We start from the raw sequence: 24,693 nt of genomic DNA on the forward strand, positions 1-24,693 counted from the left end.
ATTCAATATTTTCATTTTAGCTTTTTATTTTTACCATTTTTCACAGATAGCATGTAATGTATCTCCACTGTTCTTCTTCAAGCTTTATGGTAAGATTCATAAACTTCAGCATTTTAACTGAACACATCAGTCATATTGAAGCACAGTACCTCTAATATGGTTAAAGTGTTTTATTGACACGTGACAAAACTTGACAACTTGTGTTTTTTGTTATTAGAATTTTCTAATGGTTCAGGAGAGTAAAAATTAGATAACAGTAGCACAAGGTTGAAGGAACTTCATTAGGTTGAGTTTGTTTTTTCACTTACTTGACTAGTTGTCTTTGTGCCACATAGTATGTGCTTAGTGGCATTGTGTCAAAATTTGTCAGGTCTCATACAATGAAGATATTCCTATAGATTCCCTGCTTCAGTCCATCTTATATTTTTTCTTTCTAAAACACAGATGTGCTCATGCCATTGCTTGTAAATCTTGGTTGGTTCCTTCCTGTCTACCGAAGAAAAGCCAAACTGCTTAGCACCACATTCAAGACTCAAGACTCTTCAAGACTTAGCAATAGGTCCTCATCCCTCCCAATGTTTAACCCTTCTTCCCTCAGTGCCTCAGCAGTGGGGCACAACCAAAGGGCTATGAGGACCACAGAGAAGACTGCTTTGCAGGAAGCAGTGGTCCAGGTAGAGGTAAGGGGCAGGATTAGTAGGACAGAGCATGGCACTTGATGTCAAGAACTGGGTAGTGTGCACTTGGAACAAGGTAAGAGGCATTGTCACCAGGCTAGGCTGGATCGTGGTACAGCCAAGGCTAATTGGCTGTAACTGAAAGTAGATCTTTGGAGAGTAGGAGTTGGAGGAGAAGGAAGAACACTGAAAGCCAGAGAGAAATGGAGAAAATCATTTCTATGTCTTTTCCTCCAGGAACCACTTCCATAGGCAGGCTTTGCAGGAATGACAGTTACTCAATGTAGAGAAAACTGGATATCCCTCTTTTAGACTTATTTTGGGCTCAGATTCCTGTGTTCAGCTCTTTGCTCCACCACTGTAGGCTCTGTGACCTCAGTCAGGTTACTTTGCTTTTCTGTGCCTCCTTTTAGCGGCCAGCAAAATGGAGGTAAGAATTATTGTTGGAATTAAGAATTATTAGAAGAATTCAGAATTATTGGAAAGATTAAACCAATTACCTCAGTTGTCTGTACATGATAGGCCCTCAATAAATCTTACCTAGTATTATGATGATTTTGGAAATTTTTTCCTTTACACATTTAGGAAATAAGAAAGTACAGAAAGCAGAATTTGACTGCAGTGTGATAAGTGGGTGATCAACAAATCTAAGTTTGCTGTGATCTTTTCCCGTTTTAGCACTGAAAGTCCTATATCCCAGTAGTAGTTGGTCACCCTATAACCCTATGAACAACTCTGTGAGGGTGGGAACTCTTTGCAAACAGAACATCAAGCTGCTTAGCACCATGAAAACAGCTGAATCACACAAAATTACCTTTTCTATAAGGTCTAAACTATCAAATAGCAGCAATTTCATATGGTCTGATCAAGTAAAAAGTCCTAGAAGAAGGCAAAGGAGAATAAGCCACCTTCTATACATTAACTCATGCCTGGGTATTTTTGTCCTTCTAGCTCAAAAGTAAAAAAAAAAAAAAAAAGTGTGACAAATATGTCTTAAGCACTTACTGTGTGCCAGGCATCAGACTATCTGATAGGTCAGGAGTTTATTATCTTTACTTTGATTGATCTTCATGACTTATAAGTTAAGAGAACCAACAATATGAAATAGTGGAAATGTGAAGCCATCAAGAGCATTAACTCTAAACAGAAGGAAATAAGTCTAAAGGAGAACATGTGTATCTTACAGATGAGAGGGACAGCGCCGGTGCCATGTGGGAGGAGACAGAGCTGCAGATGAGGAGGGTGAGTTACCCTGTGCCAACAACAGCGGGGTGAGCTAAGGTGCTTGAGGGTAGAGACGCAGTCAAGCCTCTCAAGCAAAAAATGCAGCAGCTAATTTCAGAGTGGGAAATGCCCCTCTGGGAGGAAGTCAACATCTTATGATCAGAACCGCAATACTGAGATAGCTAAGAAAACACAAATTCAACTTTTAAAACGTTTTTATAAAAACACTGGAGAGAGAAAAAGTCCAAGTTCACTTTGGCTTTTGGAAAAGACCCAGAGGGTTTCTTAATTCATCTGAAGCATTTTGGCCTGAGTTCTATTAAAACATTTTTAATTCTTTGATATGTAATCCTCTCTAGGGGTGTGGATAAAACAAGGGCATTATGAAGTTTTGTTTAGGGAATGTCATCCCATGAAAGTATTTGCCAGTGGATTTTGGAAGGATTCAACACTGTTTTGTTGGATGGTTTTATATACCAGGTGACTTGAACACATGAGAGCAGGGATTTTTACTCAAGAAAACTTGAGAAGAACTGTAACAAAGGGAAGAGAATAGAAGTCATAGTTTTCAATTCCAAGGACTCAGTAACCCATCAATGATTACTGGCTTCTAGGGAGAGAGTTAGATACCAGAGTATGTTGTTAAATGTTTTACATTTATATAAATGTATATAGTACTTATTCATATTTTATAAAGTCATTGATATGTACACCGAAAAGAGAAGAATTGAAAAATGGAAGACTAGGAAGATTGGACACTGTATCTGATGCTGTATTTCCAGTAAATTTAGCAAATAAAAAGTCTATCAAAGGAGTGCCCTATTTTGTTTCTGAATTTCAGATGAGCAGAACAGAAGCCACTCCTATGACTCTAGGATGGAAGAATGAGAATGAGGAAACTGGGGTTGTGCTTGCCGGGAGTCTAACCCGTGCACCACCTGTTATTAGAACCCTGGGAAAGCAGCCTACCATCCAGTTTTAGGTTTGGCTTCTTGAAGCTATTGACGTTGTAGCATGCACTGTACTGAGGGAAGGGAAGGGATACCTGGCTTTGAGTTTAGAGGGCTGTGGCTAACAAGTGGCTATAAGCAAATGAATTATCATGCCTAATAAAATATTCAAGTGATAATTACTAAGTTAGTGATAGAGTTTGGCTGTGTCCCCACACAAATCTCATCTTGTATTGAAGCTCCCATGATTCCCACATATTGTGGGGGGGACCCGGTGAGAGATAATTGAATCATGGGGGCTGTTTCCCCCATACTGTTCTCCTGGTAGTGAATAAGTCTCACGAGAGCTGATGGTTTTATAAAGGGAAACCCCTTTCGCTTGGCTATCATTCTCTCTCCTGCTTGCCACAGTGTAAGACTTGCCTTTTGCCTTCTGCCTTCTGCCATGATTGTGAGGCCTCCCTAGCCACGCAGAGCTGTGAGTCCATTAAACCTCTTTTCCTTTATTATAAATTACCCAGTGTTGGGTATGTCTTTATCAGCAGCGTGAAAACAGACTAATACAGTTAGTAAGGAAAAACTTTGACCAAATGGAAAAGTGTGCATGCATTATCTCAAGTCCATCAGAAATCTGAAAAAAAAACAAAACAAACAAACAAACAAAAAAAACCAACAACACTATTCAAATAGTTTTTGCAACATGAAGAAAAAGGAGACAAAATCAGACAACTGGATAAGGGTTGGATCTGGCTTCTCACTGTTCTGTCAAGGTGGGAGTTTCTGATTTAACCAGTGTCATATTGGTGGCTACTCTAACTGAATTCATTGAAAAATTGCCATAATGTGATTCAGGATTTGCCTCTGTCAACTTATCTCCTTTTAGCATTTTATGTTTTAGTTCATAGAATAAAATAATCCCATTATAGATAAGAAGCTTGAACTGCGAGATATAATTATGAGTCCTAATTCCAGCACTCAGAAAAAACACAACAAAATAACTGAAACAAAACCTAACATGCATATAGTGCTCATTATGAGCCACAAACATTTTGTAAAAACTAATGCATGAAAACTAATTTAATCTTTACAACACTATTCATTCAACAACAGCTATTTGGTGAGTACTTTTATAGATTCTGGTGCCATGAAATAGAAGCTATCATTATCCCCATTTATGAGTGAATTTGATACATCAACTCATGCCTCCGCTTGAGCATTTTGGCCTTACTTAGCTCTTGAGATTTCAAATGCTCCCCCGGCAAGGAAAGCAAACCACATCCCCAAATTTCCTTTATCCTGATCTTCATTTATAAGCCTCTAGAGACCCTGGTGAATACAGCTGAATTTTATTTATTTGAGTTCATCTCAAAACAGTGGTAGGGCATCTTTTCATGTCTTTGGAGATAGAGATTCACATGAGGTAGAGAAGAAGCTAAAACCGTGAGCCATCACAGAGTACATCTTCCTGCTGGAAGCAGCACTAAATCAAATAAGACATAATGTATAGGAAGTTTGTCTTAAAAACCTTTAGGAAGAAGGCAGTCTACACAAATCTTCACTGAGCTCCTTCTCATTTCCTCTTTCTTGTTGTATAATACAATATGTGGGTGTAAATTAAGAGAAACATTAGGAAAAATAAGACCAAATAATCTAGGTAATTGTTATTTAACATGTATGAATCTCATTTTAATGAAAGAGAACAATATCATGGCCTATGACATAGTAAGTTTAAAAAGCTAAAAACAAAAAAATAAGGTAAAAAGTAAACAGAAATAAACTTATGTGTAGGGACAGTTCTCAAAGTATGACTTGTTGACCTCTGGGACTCCCTGAGACTCTTACAGGTAGTTCATGAAGTTAACATGATTTTCAGACTGTTACTAAGACATCCTTTGATTCTCATTCTATCCTGAGGATACAATGGAGGTTTCCAGAGGCTACATAATGCGTGATAATCACAACGGATTGAATGCAGAAGCAAATCTGAGAATCCAGCTGCCTTCCATTAAACCAGAAATAAAAGAAATTTGCAAAAATAGAAAGTGTGATTTATGTTAACATGCAATGGATTTATCATTATTTTAAAATAAATTACTAAATATTTCTAAAATCTTCATTTTAAGTGTCTAATATGATAAACATTGATACATGTAATCAGTGGTATGCTGCTAGATGTTTAACAACTGGCTCTCTGGGGGGACAGGGAGAGCCCTGATTTGTAGTGCAAGCTGATTCCATGATGTAAATATTCCCACGATGGCAGATTTCAAGCTACCACTGAACCTGGTGTAGATAGCTGGTTCTAGCTGGCTCCAGCACACTACTGGATATAATTCATACAAACAAAAACTCTTTGGGGCCTCAATAGTTTCTAGAAGTGTAAAGAGGTCCTGTTATCAAAAAGCTTGACAACTACCAATTATAGTATAATCACTTTTTTTGTTTAAAAACATCAATGGATATATACTTCTAAAAAGATATACACCAGTCTCTAATACAGCAGTTACTTCTTGAGTGGGGAAACTTAAATTTTACTTTACAAGCTTTTGTACCACTTGAATTTTTATAAAAATCATGAAACTCGAATATAAAAAGGAAAAAAACCCCTCATTTTAAGGTTCAGAACTTGCTCAGAGACCTCTGGTCCTCAGTTTTCAAATGGTAAAATGTAGCCGACATGGGCTAGTTTGAGTAATGGGATTTCTTCCAGCCCTATAACTCTATGATTTAATGATATTTCCACTCATTCTGGTACATATCTCACTTAGATAATCACTTTAGGGATGCTAGGGCCCTTCAGTCCCTCAAGTGACCCAGGATCTCCCCTGTGATGAGGCCTCTGCCTGCAATGCTGTCATTCTTGCCAACGCCTTTTGCCTGTTCACACCTAATTATTCTTTAGGTCTCAGCTGAAGAGTCTCTTCTCAAGGACTTCTCTATCGGGGTCCTTTGTTATATAGCCCCAGAGAACCATGTCACTCCCCTCAGAGAACTTAATCCTGTGTTGTGTGGGCCCCAAGGGGAGCAGGGCCTATGGAGGTTTTCACTAACTGCCCATGTGGGCCCAGGCCTGTACAGAGAACATTGCAACTCATTTATTCACCCACAAATAAAAAGTGATGACCTACATGTGCTGGGCACATTTCTAGACACTGCAATATAGCTGTGAACAAACCAGACCAAGTCCCTGCTCTCATGGGGCTGACATTCCCTGGCTCACAGCGACCTGGGGCCTTGCTCCAGGACGTACCACAAATACATGAGCAGACCCGGGCTGAGAACCCAGGTCTTCCACATCTAGTGCTTGTCCTCCTACTTGCCTTAATTCCCAGATGCTGAGGTTCTATGAAGACTGACCTCAAGACACACAGGATAATTCAATATTTGTATCCTTTGACTTCTGGTAGGCATTAGGCCAGGTATTAATAATTCCAGAAGTCATAGATCCAAAGCAGAAGAGGCTCCAAAAAAGATGAAGACACAAAAATTTGGAAAAATGCAATAAGTGAGGCCACACAGATGAAGTAGTCAGACACATGAGCATACCATATGCGAAACACAGCAAAGCTGACCTTTGTTTTGTTACTGATGCATAACCATAAAAAAACCCTACATCTTTAGATATCATATATCAGAATCATTTGGAGGTAAGGGTATTTTTAAAAATATGTCTGAGAAAGAGAGAGAAAGAATTTAAATAGGCCATTGTTGCAAATGCCTCTGTCAGGGAAAGGTCTTTGTAGTTAAAGTGAAATGGCATTTCTTTGTTAATGAGGTGAACATTTATGAAGAGCTCTATGCACATTTTTCAGAAAATAATAATGTAGATATCTCCTACAATGCAATACATTTCTAGGTTTAGTCCACCTAACCTGTTGTCTAAAATATAATGCAGTTTCCAACATAAGCATCCATGAATAAATTGAGTCATATCTTGCAAGTTGGAATAATTTACAAAGCTATGGCAAATGCTTTTATTAAAGATTTCATATGGTAAAAAGTGGGTATAATAATCACCTTGCCCAGATTTCACTTAAAAAACAGTTTATGGGAAGAAAGCCCACATTTAATACCTTGAAAATTAATCCAGTTATTAGATGATACTTTGACACTCAAGACCAGTTTATAGTAATTATAGTAATTAAAAGATAATAATGTTTCATGAATCAGGCAAATCTGGAAGTCAAAGGAATATAAAAAAGGATGTTTTGGTGCTTTTTGAAATTTGAAAATAAATTCTAAAATGATTTTAAATAATGTGTAACTTCTACCCAGCAAAGCTACAAATCAAATCAATTCTCTGTTCACCTAGGTCAAAGTTAAAAAAGTGTGACCATGAAGTTTGATGGCCTGTACAATGTGAATATTTTATACTGGTTTCCTCAAAATGGCTGCCCAGAAGTCTGACGTTCATTCCTGTGCTAATTGCTCTCTCCTGGAGCTCACTGCATTAGATGCCTCACCCAGAGCTCTGGAACTGCTACTCTCCAGGGTCAGGCAATGATGCTGCTTGGATACAGATGGTGGGAGTTTTTTTAGCAGGCAGACCACTGGCTGATGTTAAGCTTCAGGGCATTTTGACACACAAGGTTTGGGTTTACTCCCAGGAAGTGTCAGAAGGGCAGAGCTGGGGTCCTGGCACCTACCTGCGCCCCATGTGCTGACCAACAGGGCAGATTTAATAATTCCTTAATGACCCAAGTGGGTGCTAGGCTTGACATCTGGAAACTCTGGTCAACAAGTTGGGATGCTGAATAGCGGGATCAAAAAGATGTATTTGGATAAATACATTCAGTTTGGCTTGAGATTTTCTTTAAATTGCAACACTTACTGAAGTCATTGGGAAACTATACACCTAACATTTTGCTTTAGAAAAAACCTTAAAAACAGTCACTTTTTTGTACTCTGTGGCATAAGCTGAAGCTTTTTTTTTTTTTTTTTTTTTTTTTTTTTTTTTTGAGACGGAGTCTCGCTCTGTCGCCCAGGCTGGAGTGCAGTGGCGCGATCTCGGCTCACTGCAAGCTCCGCCTCCCGGGTTCACGCCATTCTCCTGCCTCAGCCTCCCGAGTAGCTGGGACTACAGGCGCCCGCTACCACGCCCGGCTAATTTTTTGTATTTTTAGTAGAGACGGGGTTTCACCGTGTTAGCCAGGATGGTCTCGATCTCCTGACCTCGTGATCCGCCCGCCTCGGCCTCCCAAAGTGCTGGGATTACAGGCGTGAGCCACCGCGCCCGGCCAAGCTGAAGCTTTTGATGCAATTTAAAATCAAGCATTTTTTTTCCCAAATAGAATTCCAAGGTTGAGGCCTTAAAAAAAGTGACAGAAAAAGTAACTTTGATCACATGAATCATATACATGTTTGGGTGGACAACAGAAATTAAACCATTCTTCTTTTAAAAGGAGATCTGGTACCTAATTCCTATATGTTACCACTTAAATCATAATCCTTGACTAAAGAAAACATTCAGGAAAGAATAACTTGAAAGCACTGAGAAGGCATATTCAAGTTGAAGTAAAATTAAGCTACTGAAGAATAGACAGACTGGAGCAAGTCTTAAAGACAGGTTAAAACACTTTAGAGTTCTTTCATGAAAGTTGGAATATTTTCTATATCACAAAATCCACTAGTATATAATGTTTCTGAACAGAAAGATACATGTTAAAAGCTAAAAACGAGTCAGGTCATATCTTTTCGCTTTCTGACAACGATATCAGAGCAGTATATTTTAATGTCCAGTTGAACATTATCAGTAAATTTACTTTCTTTATTTTTTGTTTGTTTAACTTTGGAAAACATTGTGTAACTTGCTTAAAATTAAGTAGTAAAATGCACTTTTGGAAATAGGATTTTCTTTATCTATTACCAACTAGTTTAATATGTTCCTTATGGTGATAAGAGATTTTAGAGTACTTTCGACTTAAGATACAAAGGTGCTTTTCATTGGGGAAGGGATTTGGTGAGTAGAATAAGGTATTCTAAGATGAATGCTCTTGAGAATGTTAAAGATTCTACAATTCGTAACCCAAATATATATAATAATATTTTCACATAGATTATAACTTTAAATACACATTTGATTCTTCTTTACATATTTACTCCATTATATATAAAATGTTCCACCCATACACAGTCCTGAACATTATCAAAGTGTACCTTAGCCATAGTTTCTAAGAAATAGACAAGATGAGTTTTCTCCTAATTCACACATGGTAGAGAATGCTAATTAGAAACACAGCTGATGAGATTTCATTACAGTCTCTTAAACCTCCAGAGAATTGACACTGAGAAGATACTACTCATTGGGGCGCCAAATAATTGTAGGTGGGGAAAAAGTGAAGAAATTTTACTGTTTTCTAGAATTATCTATGGCATAATAGAATAGATAGCAAAGGTTCCTATAGATTCTATACCTAGTAACTTTCCAGATGTGTTTCATGAAATGCATCATATGTAAATTACTATATGAAACTGAAACTGGAAAGTGAGAGGTAAGCTGGAGGTTACTTTTGACTCAATAGAGATGAAAGAAAAGTAGCTGGGTGAGGTGGGTAAAGAACTGGACTTGGAATTAGTTCCAGTCCCAATTTCCCACCCATGTTTACTTGTGTAGACCCATGTAAATTACTTATTCTCTCTGCATCCCAGCTTCCTCCTCAGTAAAATAGTTGCCAATAATAGCCTGCTGGTTATTGTGAGGGTCAAAGGTACTAATTTTCACTAACTGGCACCTATTAGTCCATAAATATTAACCAAATTTGTGTTTTACTAAGTTTAAAATCAAAGAAGTGAAAGTAGATTCCCATTTTTTTTTATGTAGCCTAACAGTTTTACATGCTGCGATTACTACAATGAATCTGTGCATCTTAAAGTGAAACCTCCATTTGTGAGCTTCAGGCAGGCAAGCAAGTCACTGTAGAAGGGAGCTTGACAATTGTTCTTTTTGGTTTTGACTGTGGGACTGCCTTCCCATATCTGAGAACTGTGGGAATACTTATTTGGGTAATGTCTTAGAAACACCCTGCCTGTGAATATAAAGGTACTTATACAAATAGCCAAATCTTGATAGTTCTAAGTCTCCACCTACTCACACAGAATATAAAATCCCTTGCAGAGTTTTCTTTTCTCTTAAATATTTACAGGACTCCCCAAAGGGATCTTCATGAGTGACATTACTGTGCCCTAGGTCACTGGTTCTCAAGCGCTGCTGCATATTAGAACCATCTGGGAAGCTGGAAACAATCCTGCTGCCCACGCTGCACCTCCTGCCAATTGCATCAGAATCTCTGGGGGAGCCACTGGCCAGCAAGATTTTTTAAACTCTCTAGAGTCCCAAGTCCCAAGCCTATCAGCATGTGGTTTCCCCTTGAACTCACTTGGACAGTTTGGCTCTGATCTGCTGAATCCAAAACCACACCTGCAAAATGACAGGACCTCAGCATCTGGTGTCCAGCATCTGGTGTCTTTCTAGATGCTCAACTCTGGCCACTCTTTAGAATCACTTAGGTAGAGTTTAAAATACTGCAGCTGAGGTCCCACTCCAGACTAAATAAATTAGAAATCCTGGGCATGGAGCCCGGGTATCTGGGATTTGTAAAAAATTCTAACATGCACCCAGGATTGAGCATTACTGCTCTGGGAGTTTCCAAGAGGAGGGAGCTGGGTGGCATGTGTTGTCAGAGCCTGGAGCTGCCCATCCCTCAGCTGCCTGCACCAACCTGCCCTTGCTGGGTTCCAACTGCAGCCTGTGCTCCCTCCCCACTGCTGCCCACTCTTCTGCCACCTGCCACCTGCAATTTCAGGACTGCCTCACTCCTTAGAGTATCTGCTATGTTTTCTGCCTCTGGCAGCTTAAGCTCCATCTTTGACTGTCTGTCTTGGCTACTTATTTCTCTTCAATTAGCAGGAAGGTACTTCATTTTTATGTGTTCAATTCTTTCAGAGATGGTCCCTTAGAGTTGAGCATCCACTCAAATTCTTTCAAGTTTACATCTCAGCATTCTGGGGATGGGGTGGGCTCCAGCAGGGTCACTTGTGTTCCCAGGGAAACAATTTACTCCCCCCGAAACTTTACCATTTAGTGCTCCCTTTCTCAGAGTGCAAGTATACCAGCAGGCAGGTGGGTTGGGAGGGCCAAGTTCATTCTCACAGTGTCCCACAAGAGGATGCTGGCCCTCAGGCTACATCAAACTCCTTTCCATTTATAGGAATTTTCCTCTTAAAGGTTTAGTTATCCTTTCCTGTGTCTGACTTCTTTCATTAGCTTCTTTTCACACATATATCACTACACGTCTAAATCCCAATTATGGATGAAATCCAAATTCCTTCTTTTGGGTTGCCTAGGCCTTAGGTCCATGAACATTCTGGAACATATATAAAGTGTTTTCTGCCTAGAACATAGGGAATATCCTTAAAGAGTGATGTTCCCTTATTCTACAGGCCAGGATATCCAAGTCCTACAAACAGCGCAGAAATTACATGAAACATTTGGCAGGGTCGAATGAGGAAAAAAATGTTCCCTTAAAATTAGACTATTTTTTCCCCTGGAAGGTTAGATTGTCTCAAACTCTTTTAGTCTCTAGTATGCTTGGATGAAGCAAAAGACCCCTATAGACCTCAACTTGGTACTATAAAAGCAAGCCAAAACCCAAACAATAAATCAGTACAAAGGGGAAGAATAGTAGTGTTTTCCCTAGGGGATACTGCAAATTATTAATTTATGCCAGAAATGAATACAGGCAGTGTCGTAATAATGGATCACTATGACACCAGCCTGCAGACCACCATTTAAGAACACCTGAATAAGGACATAAAAAGTTAAAACATAATTTCTTTTGTGGCCCTAGGGAAGACCTCAGCACTACTCACAGAACTGCACATTAACCATCCAGAAACCTGGTGTGTCAGAATTCAGAATACTGAAACTCTGCCAGGACTCATTCCAAGTGCTAGCTCTGATCTCTGTGTGCCTGTCTGTTTCTAGTTGGCCAAGAGATCTTCTATCCCGGCCCTACGTTATAGGCCCCCATACTATAATCAGAGCAACATCTTCAGAAAGAGAAAGCAAGTCAAGGGCTGGGGTATGAAGCAATTGTCCTGGAAACCCCAAATCACACTTTCTCCAGATGTGAGTCTCAATGATCATGTTTTCACAGATCTCTAGGGGAAAAGAACTGTGTGAATTCATATACTTACAGTGACTAAGGCAAGCTTAGACATTCTTTCCTAACAGAAGCATTCCTTTATTTTTCAACAGGGATTTTTCCCTTCTTGTTTGTTCTTGAAAATTTAATTTGAACAAAGCAAGGCACAGCACAAACAAGGAAAAGAAACCTGTTTTAAAGCAGAGATTTTTTTTTAACAGTTAGAACCAGTGGAAAAATACAACAGTAATAGTTTGTTACCTAGGTATTCACTGTTGAGGCAGGTCTATCATAACAGTTTATTCTCCCTTAAGAAGAGATTGGTCACAGCTGATTCCAATCAAGTCCTTTTTCAATGTAACCCAGAGCAATTGTATTAAGTGACTCTCCTAAAACCAAACTTTTGTTCTCACTTGTTAGATTTCCCTCTCGGGTACTTTATTCAGAATTATATATCATATCTCCACTGATAGGATTCTTTGGATTTTTGAGCTGTGCCTCCAGAAGCAATTCAATTTCTTTTCTGAAGGAATTGCACAAAGACTTAACGTTTTATTAAATACATTTGCTGCATCTTTCAAGATCATTAAGGAAATGGCATCCTTAAATTTGGCGACATTCTTTAACAAACACATGCTCAGGCACACATATTCAGCCTTGATGTTTTCTGCACTGCATCAATAAAATTTAATTGAAATAAGTAGAAAAATTACAGTAATTTCCATTTATCATTCTAAAATGCCATTATGAGACTGAAGTCCTTCATACTTACACCTATCAAACAGGATGATAAAACTGTAATGGGCTATTAAAGGGGGTTATGCCATTGCCATCCTTAGAAATTTTAAGGTAATAATGGGCAACCATCTCTCTTGAGTGTTATCAAAGCAGGTACCAGGCCAGCTGATCTCCTAAATTCCATTCACATAAAATTTTCCATTATGCATTGAATCAGATCCATACATAGAAGGACATGAAATTTATATGTTGATATCCAAGCTTTGATGATGGTAGTTTTTGTTTTCTAAAAGTGAAAAATTAAGAGAGAGAGAGAGAGAGCGTGCAAGCGAGCACTATCTTTTTAAGGAGTTGGGGCTCTACATAGTGAGAAAGAATACAAAACCATGATTTGGGGGAAAATATAATAAAGAAAATTAATATTTAGAAAAGGCTAAATGAGGTAAGTATACTTTCTTAGGGCTTGGTGGGGATGAGAAAGAAAAATTAAGGGAAGATTTTGGAAACTTGTCAGTAAGACATTTAAAGGTAAATTAGTATGTGCCACCAAGACATTGCCTATTGGGTAGAGATAGTCTTGGGAGGTGACTCTGATACAGAGCCTTTTATGATGGTGATAAAGAAGCAGAATAAAACAACAATAACATTGTTCAAGTACTCTTAGTTATGTAGAATGCTGATGAATCCTGAAGAAAGCAAGCCAGCAGAGGCAAAATGGAATAATATATCTGTCATAAGATAAATAGGTGAACAGGATAGATGATGAGACAGCACCAATATTTTGGTGAAAAAAGAAAAGACTATTCTTGGCTCTACCTATTAAGGCCCTCTCAGGGTTGTAGTAAAGCAGGGAAATAAGAAAATGGAGGAGAGTGGTGATCTGCAGGAACGGAGTTCCCTTCATCATCCTCTGTTAAGGGGACAGGGAAGAAAAACAGAAAGCCCAACAAGAGGAAGAAGAATGGATTAGTGATAAAAGGATAAAACAGTAGAATGCATAAATAAATTGAAAATGATCAGGATCATGTGTAAAGTTTCATAAATTTAATAAAAAGGGAAAATACATGCATGTAATTTTCTGTAAGAAAAGGTCTATACTCAAATACATACAAAGGACATTAAAAACAACGAGTTGTGATGCACTACTCTATTTTTTGTGTGGCCTTAACTTCTCTAAGACTATAAAATCTGATTAATAATAGTCTTCACCTTGTAGATTTTATGTGAACATTAATAAGAATAACTTATATGAAACATATATGTTCAGTGCCTGACACGTTATAGTGTTCAACAATTGTTGATACTAAATTTTTTAAAACCTGGGTAGGATAGATGGTTTACTAAGAAAATGGATATGGCTAAAATTGAATGAAGAAGCAGAAAACCTAAATATTCAACCATATATGAAATTAAAAGCACTATCAAACAATTACTTCCAAAAATGGCATTGGGTCTCCTGGTACTTTAAAATGTCCACAAATTATTTGACACCCCTTCCCCCACCACCACTTCAAAATGTAAAGGAATTAATCCCCTCCCATTGCTCATGGTCCAATTTTATGGAATCGATTCTAACAAATAGAATATGGCAGAAATGACAGTAAACAACTTTAGAGACTAGTTAATCAGAACCATTGCTTCTGTCTTTTTGCTCTCTCTGGTTTCACTTGCTCTGGGCAAAGTAAGCTTTCACATCACGATGACACCCAAGCAGCCCGATGGAGGACACAGGTGGAAGAACTGAGGTCTTCTGCCAACAGCCACGTAAATGAGGCTCTTGGAGAGAATTCTCTAGCCCCAGCCAAACCTTGAGACACGGAAGCCCTGACCAACAATTTGTCAGCAACCTCACGAGACCCTGAGCCAAAGCCACCCAGCAAAGCTGATACTCCTGGATTCCAGGACTTCACAAACTATATGAAATAATAATACAAGTTTGTTGTTTAAAGCTGCTAAATTTGGGAGTAATTTGTTACACAGCAATATATAACAAATATACCAAATGTTTTTAGAGGCAGGTGCTGTGTATTTTTAATTTACAGTGCATATCCCTTGAGCAATGACCCATGTCCAGGTTGACCCTGGGTTGGAAAACTGGTCCAAGCCCTTGAAGTCATTGAATTTCCCTGGGTTTCAGTTTCCTCCAATAAAATTCTGGGTTCAAAAGTTTATAGTTTCCCTTAGCTCTGAACTTCTTTGATTTCATGACTTAAAATTTCCAACTGCAATTATATGCTATGATAAACAGATTTGTGGGTGAGAAAGTAGGACAGATTTAACTGAGAAGTTATAGTCCATCTACAGCTTTGTCAGATAAAAAAATTTACATAAAATATTTTCACGGAGAAGCATGGATGTCTTACTTATCTTTATTTCTCCCTGGGTCCCAGTACCCAGGACATAGAAGGTACCCACTATTGAAGGTGCCAAATATTTATCTGTGGCTCCTACTATAATACATGTTGGTCGTGGAGTAAAGGCTTCTCAAGTAGGGAAATAATTCTTTCTGGGCACTGAAAGTACAATGTGTTCTTGCCATGATGTGGGAGCTCCACTATCATTAGCATTTAAAAGGAAACACGTATTAGCTGAACTACTAAATGTCCTTTATACAATATAATGAGTTTCATTGAAAAGAATCACCAGCTTAGCTAAGGCGAAATTTAAACACTTTGCCATCATTTATAAATTCAACCCTTCTAGGATGGTATTTTTAAAGATATTTTGAATGACAGAGAGAAGAAAAGTGGTAGAACTCTTTACAAAAGAAATGTAATTAGAGTAATAAAAAAAGGCAATTCTATGCTTTATGAAGATATCTTTGATCTTCTCAGAAGCCAGGGAGGCAGAGGCATTGTTGCCCATGACATTCTCTCTCCACTGTGCCTTGGAACAGGTAACTGGGATGGAACGTGACTGCTTTTGTTAAAAGAAATAGAAAAAAATGCACAAAACCGAATCAAAAACCCACTGTAATGCAAATCAATAAGGCATGGACACACTGCAGGAAACACGCAAGTAATGGAATTGTACTTCATCTTTCTTTCAATATGTCAAGATTACCCTAGACATTTGCCTTATGCATCCAACTCATTAAATTTAAATTAATGCATAATATCAGAATTAAATAAAACCATTAATTAGCATATGTTCTCTATTTTTTATCTTGGAATGTTAATGGTCATAATTCATTCACTCATTAATTTATTAATTCAGAAAGAATTTATCTAGCTCCTAAGTTCAAGGCAAAATCAGACAATAAATTTCCATAAACTTTTCATATAGACCACAATATCCTAAGAGTTTAAACAGGACAAAAATATGTCTGGAGTCACAGAAGGTTAAGATAAATTTAGATGTTATATATGTACAGAGTTTACTAAAAAGAAGTGTGGTGAGTGTTAAGATTGATGTCCTGGAAGTCACTTACCATGTTTTCTCATAACTAACCCTTAAAACCACTAATAGAGACAAAAATACCATGAATTGTCCAGTTTTTCCTCAATGATGCTATCATGGTTATCTTTGTAAGACAGAAATCTGATTATTATCATTATCTCTATGCCTAAAAGGCTTAACCAATTATTACCCTTATAGGATAGAATTCTTCCAAGGGGAGCATACTGAGACAGTAAAAGGTTCATCTGGACTTACCTTTCCATTTTCATTCTCAGCTGTCTTCCACACGCTTCCCTTCAGTGCCCCCTAACCTATACCAGCGGCCCACCCCTACCTATTTCTCTGAGGCAACCTGGGACCTAGTCACAGTGTGTTACCTCTGTTTCTGGGACTTGTCAAGCTTTTTTTTTTTTTTTTCCTATTTTTATTTTAGATTGAAGGACTACACGTGTACTTCTGTTACATGGCATATTGCATGATGCTGAAGTTAGGGGTATGGCTGATCCTGTCACCTAGGTAGTGAGCAAAGTACACAATAGTTGTATTGTCAACCCTTACTCTTTCCCTCCCTGCCTTCTAGTAGCTCTTAGTGTCTACTGTTGCCATCTTTATGTCCATGAGTGCCCAATGTTTATCTCCCATTCACAAATGAGAACATATGGTATTTGGTTTTCTGTTCCTGTGTTAATTTGCTTAGGATGATGGCCTCCAGCTGCATCCATGTTGCTGCAAAAGACATGATTTCATTCTTCCTTATGGATGTGTAGTATTCTGTGGTGTATATGTACCACATTTTCTTTATCCAGTCCACTGTTGATGGACACCTAGATTGATTCCATGTCTTTCTTATTATGAATAGTGCTGCAGAACATATGAATGCATGATTTTTCGTAGACTAATTTTCCTTTGGATATATACCAAGTAATGAAATTGCTGGGTCAAATGGTAGTCCTGTTTTAAGTTCTTTGAAAAATCTCTAAACTGCTTTCCATGGTGGCTGAAATAATTTACATTCCCATCAGCAGTGTATGAGTTCTCTTTTTCTCTACAGCCTCACTAGCATCTGCTTTTTAAAAAGAACAGCCATTCTGACTGGTGTAAGATAATATCTAATTATGGTTTTGATTTGCACTTCTCTGATAATTAGTGATGTTGAGCATTTTCTCATATGTTTCTTGGCCACTTGTATGTTTTCTTTTGAGAAGTGTCTGTTCATGTCCTTTGGTCCTTTGTCCAATTTTCTTTTTCTTTTTCTTTTCTTTTTTTTTTTTGAGACGGAGTCTCGCTCTGTGGCCCAGGCTGGAGTGCAGTGGTGCGATCTCGGTTCACTGCAAGCTCCGCCTCCTGGGTTCACGCCATTCTCCTGTCTCAGCCTCCCAAGTAGCTGGGACTATAGGCGCCTGCCACCACGCTCGGCTAATTTTTTTGTATTTTTAGTAGAGACGGGGTTTCACTGTGTTAGCCAGGATGGTCTCGATCTCCTGACCTTGTGATCCGCCCGCCTCGGCCTTCCAAAGTGCCCTTTGCCCAATTTTTTATGGGGTTTTTTGCTCATTTAGTTGTTTAAGTTTCTTATAGATTCTAGTATTAGATCTTTGTCTAATGCATAGTGTGTGAATATTTTCTCCCATTATGTAGGTTGTCTGTTTACTTTGTTGATAGTTTCTTTTGCTGTGCAGAAGCTCTTTGGCTTAATTAGGTCCCACTTGTCAGTTTTTGTTTTTGTTGCAATTGCTTTTGAGGACTTAGTCACAAATCCTTTCTCAAAACTGATGTCCAGAATAATATTTTCTACGTTTTCTTTTAGGGATTTTATAGTTTAAGGTCCTACATTTAAACTTTAATCCATCTTAAGTTAGTTTTTGTATATGGTGAAAGGTAGGGGTCCAGTTTCATTCTTCCGCATGTGGCAAGTCAGCTCTCCCAGCACCATTTATTGAACAGGGATTCTTCCCCATTGCTTTTTTTTGTTGCCTGTGTCAAAGACCAGATGGGTGTAGTAGGTGTGCAGCTTTATTCCCGGGTTCTCTATTCTGTTTTATTGCCCTATGTGTCCATTTTTGTACTGGTAAAATACTGTTTCGGTTACTGTAGCCTTATAGTATGGTTTCAATTTGGGTAACTTCATGCCTCCAGCTTTGTTCTTTTTGTTTAGGATTGCTTTCAAGCTCTTTCTTAGTTTTATATTTTTGCATACTCTATTCTTTTTTTGATTTTATCCTCCATGAAATCTGCGTGACAATATCCTAATTAATTCTACACCCAAACTCCAAAACACCCAACCCAAAAACCAGCTTCTCATGAAAACCTTGCCTCCAGTAAGCAATTCAGTTCTCGGTTTCCATGACATGTTGTGCATCCCTCTATGTTAATATCTGCCACATGTGGTTGTTTGTGCATGTGAGTGCATGCATGCATATGCATATGTATGTTTGTGTGCATGTGTATGTCTTCTGCTATATTAGGACCTCCAAAGGACAAGAACCACGTGGTATTTACCCTTGTCTCCCTGGCTTCCAGCATGGTGCCAGCCATGCAACTACTGTAGTTCTTAGAACACAATTAGTCCATATTTGAATTAAAAAGCTGTAAGATCTTCAGTCATATCCTGAGATGCTGAGTTGTAGCAATATAAGGTTTCTACTCTCTACCCTAAGGATGCAGGCAGTCTTAGGAAAAGCCATCACAACCACTCACTTAGGAGCTGAGAGTTTTTCCAGGAAGAAGCATTCAGCCCTCAGTATGAAACTTTTCACTCCAGTATGAACCAGGGACTTTGGTTTTTGATTGCCTCATCCTTGGATTTGCTTTGACAACTTCTTGAAATGGTGTACCCAGTGATTTGGCCTCAAGTTAAATGGAAAACTCTAATTCCTCCTCTCATCTGTATGCATTGCAGTCTTTAATCAAGTGATCCCTACTCAACTATAGTCTAAGAGAAAGAACCAGACACATACGTTATGCTCCATGTCAAGTAAAAGAATATTAGATCTAGAGCATGATCCTTAAAACCCAGTCATTTGGTTCAATCATTCATTTTACAGATGGAAAAAGTAAAGCTCATGTGTGTTAAATTAATTATCTGAGGCCCTACCATGAGTACTAGAGGATGGGGGCAAGACCCAGTTTTCTAGACTTTCAGCCAAGTGTCCTTTCCACTATATCTTGCTGCTCCCATATTCCAGATCCTTTATTTGAATTTTCAGAGTCATGCACAGAACATATAATTTGGCTCCCACTTTCTTCTTTTATTGGAAATTTAAATTTGGATTTGCATTGCTGCTTTTCCATTCAATGGCGATAAACACTATAAATATCATCTGGGGGGAATGGAAATAAAATAAGCATCTGGAAAGAATGTGCTATAATGAAGATGTCATTGTTTGCCCATAAATGCTAGACAAAGAATCTGGCTTTTCAAAAGCAAATACATGAAAACATCTATGTCCATCCCAACTTGTATTTGTATAAAAAATTAAAATGTACTGAAATAGGTAGATTTTCAAAAACAGCAGAATCAAATACTATATAAAGTAAATGACTAATTATCTGAATTGGCTGAAAGTATAATAAATACGGCCAAACATCCATTTGTTTTTCCTTCCACCCATTCAAGGTTTACTGAATAAATGATACCCCACAATTGGTGCTATCCCATCTACTAATCAAATGATATTTAGTAAGAGGCAACATAGTTTGAACCACAAAGTAAAACATCTGAGTTTGAGATCTGCTACTTATAAGCCTAGAAAAAACTCTAATACATCATTTTTTTCTTTACTGTTTCATCTCCTTAACATAAACAAGCACTGTTATTTCTCCTACCTTAAAAATAAAAAGATATTTTCTTTGGTCCTACTTCTTCCTCCAGCGATCACCTCATTTCTCTGCTGCCCTTCAGCAAAACTCCGATGAAGTACTTGTTGATACAGGAGGTTTCCAATTTCTTTCCTCTTATTCTACCTTGAACCCATTCTATTCAGGTTTTCTGCCAACATTGTTCTTATCACTGTCATCAGTGATGTTCATTTTCTTCATCTTACTTGAAATTTCAGCAGCATTTGGTATAATTCATTATGCTCCTTGAGACACTCTTCTTTTGACTTCTAGGACGCCATACTTTGCTTTTCTTTTCCCTAATGTCTATTACCTTTCAGGCTCATTTGCTGATTTTGGATTTCTTAACATTGGAGTACCTTAGATTGGTCTTTGGACCTCTTCTCTATCACTGTCTTAGAGATTTCATCCAGTCTCATGTTCTCAGTATCATCTGTATATGATATGCAATTATCATCTCTATATGTTAGTCATATGCTGATGACTCTCAAAATTGTATTTTTCTCCTAGACCTCTCTTCTGAGCTCCAGAATTCTATGTCCAACTGGCTACACAACAGCTCCACTTTGACTAATACACATCCCAAACTTAACAAGTCAACCCTGGGCTCATAATTTTTCCCCCAAACCTGTTACTCTTACAGTCTTCCCTAGCTAATACCGGATACTTCTATTCTTCTAAAACGTATGTACATGCCTGTACTTAAAGGTCTCAAGTGTTTCCCCACCTCATTTGGGCTCTCCATGACCTGTCTCTTCTCACTGCTCTGCTATTTCTCTCATACTCTCCCTTGTTCACTCCATATCAGCCACATTGGTTCTCCTGCCCCAGGGGGCCTCTGTACCTGTCATTCCCAATTTCTCTACAGTTCTGTCCCAAATGTCCACATGGCTCCCTCTTTTACTTTTTTTCAAATATCACCTTGCTGAGGCCTTTTCCGGACACCCAATCTAATATTACAAGCCTGCCTTCCCATCATATACTCCTAGCTACTCTTCCCTGCTTTATTATTGGCCTTATGTCTTACCATGAGTGCACTATATACTTTGCTTATTTATTTTGACTACTATGAAGCTCCTCAACTAGAAATTCTTTTTTTGTTCACTGTTGTATCCCCGGTACCTTGAACAATGGCTGGCACAAAGTAGGCTCTCAAAAAAAATTTGTTCAATGCATGAATGGAATCAGCGATAATAAGAGTTACCTCTTAGGTAGAAAGGTAAGTAGAAAGTAAATGAGATAAGTACTTTGTACATGTTAACGCACAGTAAATGGTAATTATTTACATTCATTTCATCTACCCATGTGTATCTGTTGGAAATAATTTTTGGTGCCAACCATGTGAAGGGAAGGAGAAATTCTAACCAAAAGGGATGCTATGGAAGTACATGGTTTTGCAAGTTAGTCTCAGACAAGGTAAATACAGCCGATGGGAACACCCTGGAGTTTGGCCCAGATAGCAAGCTCCCAGGCCTGTCTGGGGGCGGTGGGGGTGGTGAGGGAATGTGGGAGGAAAGGGGTAGGAGGAAGGCTGGAAATCATCTGAGTGGGTTCATGGGGTCTGTACATAGTCTTCTGGATGGCCCTGGGTGAGACCTCCGGGCTACACTGCTGTGTGCTGATGTCCATCTTGAGTATCCCTAGCACTGCTCAGCTCCCAGGGTAAGAGACAGGGCTTACAGTATCTGTCTGTCTCTAGGACTTGATGTGCACACCCTAAAGCAACAAAGAACTCCAAGTCCAGGGAAACGAATTGCTGCATATGTTCATACACTCTTTAATAGGATGCTTTGGTATTCAAAATACAAATCCTTATGTTGCGTAACAGCATCATAGTGCCTCTGTCATACTGCTTTTTGCCTAACACATAGCGATGTTACATGTGTTTTCATAGGTTGAAGCAAAAATGAAGTTCCTACATCTAAAGGGTCATTATCATGGACAAAACATATCTTAAAATGAAAAAATACAACTTTAAAAAGGCACTCTAATTCTTCAAGCTATAAAGAATGCATACTTCTCTAAAGCCTTTGTATCCAGATATAGCTATTTGATTAACTGGTATAGACACAGTTGAATAGAACTATTTTGTAAATCATGTCATCTTTGAATTTTATAACTCAAAGGTGATTTACATGGATTTCCCTGAGTTTACTAATTGGTTTCCTACACTCTCATTAAACAGTCCTGGCAACAGAGGCAAAGCAGCTGTGTAACTGCTACCTTCCCGTTGACAGTGTGAACACAACATGGGGATATGTAGAGCAAGATACTGTAACCATGTAACATCATATAATACTTCCCAAACCTTTCCCAGTTTCAGAAAGGACACAGTGGCAACCTCTTTAGTACATGCCTCAGCATTTCTCTACAACTTGTAATTCGTTTCCCATGAGAATTTGAACTCAGCTTGTTACACTAGTGCAGAGCCTGTAGTGTGGCTAAGAGCCTCTGACTGCACTCTTTCAAAGTGGGGACCTTAGACTCTGTTTACTACAGTATGGGATGTGCATGTGTATAGGCATGCATAGATATGCAAGTATGTATAAATATGTACATAGGCTGTGTATGTACATATTATAAGAAAAAAATAAGCAGAAAATGACAGATCCTGATAGAAAAGAAATGAAGAAAGGGATGAAAATGAAGTGGAAGGGAATTAGCATTTATTAAGCTTCTGCTATGATCCAGGCACCCCCCAAAAAAGGCAGTGTGGGGAACAAAGATGGGGATATGCAGTTACCTAGATGTTAAGGAAAGAACTTGTAACATTCTCCTTCCTTAAAAGAAAATTCTGTAAAAATGAATGCTGGCAACCTGTCAGGGAGGGCTTTTCAAGCCATTCAGAGGGAGAACAGAAGGCTATGGGCACTGATTTTGACTTTGTCTCCCCTAGATGCTGGGCTGCTGTCTTGCCATGAGATGCGTTATCTTTGAAGTTCTGCTGAGCAGTCTAGATAGAATGACTTAAAAGTGCAAGTCCCTAAACAGGGTTCAGCTTCCCAGAATACAAATATGCTCAGAGAACCAAAAGAGGTTAGGAAAAAAACAGCCCAAGACATTTCCCTTTAAGCCCTAGGGAAAGCTAGTAGTATTCAAAATTAAAAGGATTCTGAAAGACTATATGTTGGAGGTTTCTGGATATTGGTGTCAGTTTTTATTTGGGGGGCTTTTTTCTTTTGTTTCGCTCAGGGGGCCTCAAGATTTCTGTAACTGCATCTTGTGATTCCTCTGAGGCATTTGCGGTGATAGGCAGAGGGGAAGGGTGACCTCGCAGAGTCCCTGGGCAGGTAGAGGTAGAGTCAAGCTTGGGATGTGACAAAGAGGGATGAAAGTGATAGCTCATTCTGGAGGGCTTCAAAGTAAGCTTTCAGGAAATCCTGTTTAGGAATTTCTGGTCAATTACAGGTTTTGCTTTGGTTGCTTTTGCTTTCTCTACTCCCACTGCCCTAATATCACATCAGACGTCCTCAGCATCACCATGTTTATTAAAAGAGACCTCTCTACCTCCACTTGCATTTTGGGCTAGATTGCATCATTCAGTCCAATTCTCCATCATTGCCTATGTCCACATTCTTTGCCATATAACTTTGCAGTGCTCTCCCACTGTGGTCAGGGATCAGCTTGGCCTCTGGACTCTGGACTATGCCATATAATTTTCCTTGACCAATGAGATATTTAGGAGATATGATACAAGCACAGTATGGAAATGTAACTTCTTCAACACTGGGGCTTTCTTTTCTATCAGGAGAAGAATGACAAACATGTGGCACTAGCAAAGCCCACCAGTCAAGCCTACTTTAGAATAGAGCCCCCCAAAAACCAACAGACGTATACACAAGCTCAGCTGGTACAAGCAGATGCACCCAGTCCAACCCCGATCAAAATGGCTGAAGCTTGCAGGTATGTGATCAATAAATGATTATTGTTGGATGACACTAGGGTTGTGTGGTTGTAAAAGCTAACTGATACAAGTGCTGTTTGGTCCATGTTCCTCATGTCTGCCAGAGTCATATTCCTAAAATGGAACTACAATGATCTTAAAATTATTTTGCCTAGGACCCTTCAGTGACTTCTTGTTATGGGCTGAACTGGGCTCCTCCAAAATTCATATGTTGAAGTCCTAAACCCCAGTAGCTCAAAATGTGACTTTATTTGGAAACGGAGTCATTGTAAATGTAATCAGCTAAGATGAGGTCATACCAGAGTATGGTAGCCCCTAACTCAATATGACCCGTGTCCCTATAAAAAGAGGAAATTTGGTGGTAGACATGCATGCAGGGAGAATGCTACATGAACACTAAGGCAGAGATTGGGGTGGATGTGTCTAGAAGCCAAAGAACACTAAAGATTCCAGAAATCTTCCAGAGGCTAAGAGAGAGAGAGATAGAACAGATTCTCCTCCACAGCCCTCAAAAGGAGCTATCCTGCCAATACCTTGATCTCAGACTCTGGCCTCCAGAACTCCAAGACAATACATTCCTGTTATATAAGCCACTCCCCATTACCTATAGGTTATAGTCTAAAGTCCTTCACAAGATACGTAAGTCATTTCATGAGTTGGTCTCTGCTCTCACTGTATCCCACTTGCTTCAGCCTTGCCCCATTCACAAGCCATGCTGAACTATTTACAGAGCTTCCACTGGCTGCTCAAGAGATATTGTTCATGCTGATCCCTTGGCCTCAAATGCCCTTGTGGCTACCTTCTACCCTCTAGTAGACCCC

General features: G+C 38.8%; 1 protein-coding gene across 2 annotated transcripts in view; it reads right to left on the reverse strand.

Annotated features, from left to right (window-relative positions):
* Positions 1-24,693, reverse strand: part of SLC9A9 (solute carrier family 9 member A9) — a 582,632-nt gene that overhangs the window by 262,795 nt on the left and 295,144 nt on the right. The gene's annotated exons all lie outside the window — the stretch shown is intronic.

The sequence above is a fragment of the Pan paniscus genome, chromosome 2, assembly GCF_029289425.2.
Source record: "Pan paniscus chromosome 2, NHGRI_mPanPan1-v2.0_pri, whole genome shotgun sequence".
NCBI classification, from domain to species: Eukaryota; Metazoa; Chordata; class Mammalia; order Primates; family Hominidae; genus Pan; species Pan paniscus.